The sequence below is a fragment of the Pteropus medius genome, unplaced genomic scaffold (genome assembly GCF_902729225.1).
Source record: "Pteropus medius unplaced genomic scaffold, Ma_sr-lr_union100, whole genome shotgun sequence".
Classification (NCBI taxonomy): domain Eukaryota; kingdom Metazoa; phylum Chordata; class Mammalia; order Chiroptera; family Pteropodidae; genus Pteropus; species Pteropus medius.
The window spans coordinates 20,825,914-20,830,519 of NW_024354875.1; the positions used below are offsets into that span (position 1 = coordinate 20,825,914).

Consider the following 4,606-nt stretch of genomic DNA (forward strand, 5'->3'; position numbering starts at 1 on the left):
TCCGTTTTCTCAACAATATGGTTCATCCCAAAGAGAGATATTATATCCGAAACTGAAAGGAAAACCACCTAGTCAGGACAAAGTACTTTTCAAATTTAGCAGATAGCAACTAAAAGGCAGAATAGAGCTTAGATGAGTCTGAAAATTAAATATAGACACTTCTTCATCTAGGCATATAACTGATAACAGACTAACCTTCTCAGTGTAAACAACTATAAAACTTGGCAAATATATATTATATAACCATTGTTAGATGGAAACAAGGAAGTGCAGAATTGTAATCCATGAGAGAAGAGAATAATTAAGATGAATACCATGGCTGCCCCATTTACTGCCTGGAGGCATTTTCTAGTCTGCAATATAAGGAAGAAGAGCTTAAATAGAGCATGACAGTCTCACTGAATCAAGTAGTCAAGAATCAGTGTTCAGGGCTTCTAAAGCAATTGAAACTGTGGGTCAGAATACCAGTGATAATAAAGCTATGCAGAGAAGGAACTTTAAAAATCTGCATAGGGTTTTTTTGAGTTTTTGTCATAATAGTACAATAAACAGACACAGGGCAAGACTTTGCAAGATGAGTCAAAAAATAACTACCAGGAAAAAACAATTGCCAGGAAAAGAACTACCAGAACTGAGCTTAACAATGTTTAAGTTCCATATAGCCAGAATGCAGAGACATTATTGAAGACCTGGGGCATTCAGTAGAGACCACCAGAAAGGTCACTCCTTAGTACGAGAGCTATACTAGACCTAGAGAAAAGGCTCTTCTAGACCTACCCTAACAAATCTTACAAATAGCCTTTAAAAGGATTGAGCTAATCTAGAAGCCAATTAACTACTCAACAGTAGGTATGAGAAGATATAGGAAAATGTGACCACCCATAACCCATAGAAACACACCAGAAAGATAGATGAAAATAGTTGTCAAGTACTTGAAAGAGCTAGTATTAATATAGTCAAAGTTTCACAGAAAAAATATGAATATATAATGAGGGTACAAATAGAGAACCTCAACTGAAAAATGAAAACTATTAAAACAAACCAACTGGAAATTCTAGAATAAAAAATTCAATATTGAACATGAAAATTTATGTTGCTATGTGATCGGTTTAATTTTATCTTTATTTTAAAATTTTTGTTTGTTTTTAAAATAGTTTCTTTTCTATTCTCATTTATATTTATCTTTTTTCTATAAATCATTTTACATCTTTCAAAGATTTTATGTGCTGATTCCATTACACTACTAATTTTTTGTCTCTTATTTTCTGAATTTTTTTCCTTCTCTTTGTAGATAACATTAAAATTTTGCTTCTTCCTTTTAAATAAAATTTTTAGTTGGATGCTGGACATTGTCAGTATTAAAATATTGAATGTCTGGACTCTGTTGTTTCTCTTTCAGTAATGTCGAAAACTTTTTTGGCAGACAATTAAGTTACCTGCAGGACAAACAAACAAAAACCTATATGTTTATAAATTAATTCATCTTACCACTATTTGACATATCATTGACTAGCCTGGTGGAGTTTTATCCTGAGCATGAAATGTTTAGCAATAGAAGCATTGAGATCCTAATGATTTCTGAAGCTATTTCTGTGCATAGCTACATTATCTCCAATACTCGCTCTGTGTAAAGGTCAAAATTAATTTTTTCATATACTTATATTTAACAATTTAAAAATGATATTTTAAAAATATCATTCACAATAGCATTTAAAAAACTATGATATACTTAGAAATAAATTTAACAAATATGTGTAAGAACTACACACTGAAAATACCAAGATATTGCTGAGAGAAATTAGTCTTAAATAAATACAGAGCTATAATGTGATTATGAATTGCAAAATAATATAGTTAAGAAATAAATTTTCTTCAAATTGATCTGTAGTTTTCATTTTTTTATAGTATATCACACTTTCTTGATGGAAATAAGTCTTGAAATTATGTAGTTTAAGTGCTTAAACTTCTTTTCCAACACTGTTTGGTTACTCTAGGTTCTTTAAAGTCCATACAGATTTCAGAATCAAGACATCAATTTCTACCAAAAATTTTTCCAGATTTTGATTGGGATTGCATTGAAACTACAGATATCCTAATAAAATCAGAGATGGAAATCGGAGGCATGAGAAATGAAAGATGCTGAATGCAAAGGTGGTATGTCTCTGAAGACTTACTTTCATAATTTCCCTACTGCAGAAATGCATTCCATTCTACTGATATTGTATGAGGACAGAGGGTGGTGGGGCGGAGAGGCGGATGTGTGTCACATTAGGAATAAAATGGCACTTCAGGGTTTTATGAGGGTCTGGCTTTTGATAGTGATTGTTCTGTTAGCAGAAGCCAACCTGTAAGAACAGGAAGTATATTTGGCAGTGAGAAGATCTTCAATCATCAAGTCCTGTTCTAGTTTGAGAAAAGTGCAACTGACAGGAGATACAGAGTTTGGAAAGAGTCCAGAGGCAATCAGCGATGATGAAATGGCTGGAAAATAGGACCTTCGAGGAAAGGTTAAAGGAACTGAGTTTTTAGCCTAGAGAAGAGGAAACCCAAGTGGGATATAATTTTGGGAATATGAATGGTTATTGTAAGGACGATGGAGACCAGCTGTTCTTTCTGAACACAAAAAACCAAACTGCAGGAGGTGAGCTAAAACTGAAGCAAGAGGGATTTATGCTAGTTAGAAGGAAAAACTTCACAGCATGTCAGAAAGTTAAATTCTATCTGCAGTTATTAACATAACTTAAAACCACCTGCTCTGGAAGGTTTTCTGAACAGTATGATTTATGGGGATCAGATGAACTCTGAAAGTGCCTCTACCATTATTCTGTTTATAGTCTCAATTTCCAGGCTTTATTATAAGTTTTGATTCCTAATACTTCCAGGTGGTAACATGAGGCCTATGTCACATTTATAGCACATATTTAACATGACTGAAAGAAAAGAGTTTGAGTCTTCTTATACAGTTATTTTCTCAATAGCAAAACAAACATCTATGTTCATGAGATTTTAAATGGTATCTGAAATTAAAGACAATTTTTACTTTATTATTTATTTATTTATGTATTTATGTATTTATTTATTTATTTTTTAGGTGAGGCAACTCTTGATTGACCTCACAGATTGCAAGGACCTTGTCAGCTTACAATCCCTTATTTTTTTATTTTTTATGCCTACAGCACCTGGTCTTCGTAGGTGGTCTCCCATCCAAGTACTAACCAGGCCCGACTCTGCTTAGCTTCCGAGATCAGATGGGATCTGGCTACCCTTGTTCAGGGTAGCATGGCTGTAAACAATTTTTACTTTAATACAAACTTATTTGTATAATTTTGATGAGAAAAGAATAAAATGCTTTTTTTCATTGGAACCAACCTAAAACTTTTCTTGGAAAGCACAATGTAAGCATCTCATAAATGCATTTCACTTCCTTAATTTGAGGTATGTTAAAAAACAAACAAACAAACAAATAAACCAGCAAACAAACAAAAACAAAAGACCCGACATGGAAGCATTTTATTCCAAACAGGTAGTATCTGGTATTTTTGCATTTTCCATGTTAGAAACATAACTATTATAAGACAAGAAAGAGAAATAAAAGGCATCCAAATTGGAAAGGAAGAAGTAAAACTCTAATTATTTACTGAAGACATGATACTATATAGAGAGAACCCTAAAGATTCCACAAAAAACTATTAGAACTGATCAATGAATTCAGTAAAGTAGCAGGTTACAAAATAAATATTCAGAAGTCAGTGGCATTTTTATACACCAATGATGAACTTTCAGAAAGAGAAATTAAGAAAATCCCATTTCCAATTGCATTGAAAACTATAAAATACCTGGGAATCAAATGAACCAAGAAGGTAGAAGACCTGTTTTCAGAAAATTATAAGTCATTGAAAAAAGAAATTGAAGAAGATACAAATAAATGGAAACATATACCCTGTTCATAGGTGGGAAGAATAAACATTGTTAAAATGGCTATACTACTCAAAGCTATCTATAGATTCAATGCAATCCCTATCAAAATACCAATGGCATTTTACAGAGAGCTAGGACAAATAATCCTAAAATTTATATGGAGCCATAAAAAATCCTGAATAGCCATGGCAATCTTGAGAAAGAAGAACAAAGTTGGAGGTATCACACTACCTGATATCAAACTATACTACAAGGCTACAGAAATCAAAACAGCCTGGTACTGGCATAAATGTACCAGTACTGTGGAACAGAATAGAGAGCCCAGAAATAAATCCACACTTATATGCTCACTTAATATATGACAAAGGAGGTAAGAATATACAATGGGGTAGACAGTCTCTTCAATAAATGGTGTTGGGAAAATTGGACAGGTACATTAAAAAAAAAAAAAAGCTGGACCACCTTCTTACACTGTATACATGAATAGACTCAAAATGGATTAAAGACTTAAATGTAAGACCCGAAACCATAAAACTTCTAGAAGAAAACATAGGCAGTAAACTCTCTGATATTACTAACAGGAATTTCTTTTCAGACATATCTCCTGGGGCAAGAGAAACAAAAGAAAAAATAAACAAATGGGACTACATCAAACTGAAAAGTTTTACACAGCAAAAGAAACCATCTG

The 4,606-nt window shown here is 32.8% G+C and overlaps 1 pseudogene; it reads right to left on the reverse strand.

Moving 5' to 3' along the window:
- Positions 1-3,167: 3,167 nt before the first annotated feature.
- Positions 3,168-3,291, reverse strand: LOC120597298 (uncharacterized; annotated as a pseudogene).
- Positions 3,292-4,606: the final 1,315 nt, after the last annotated feature.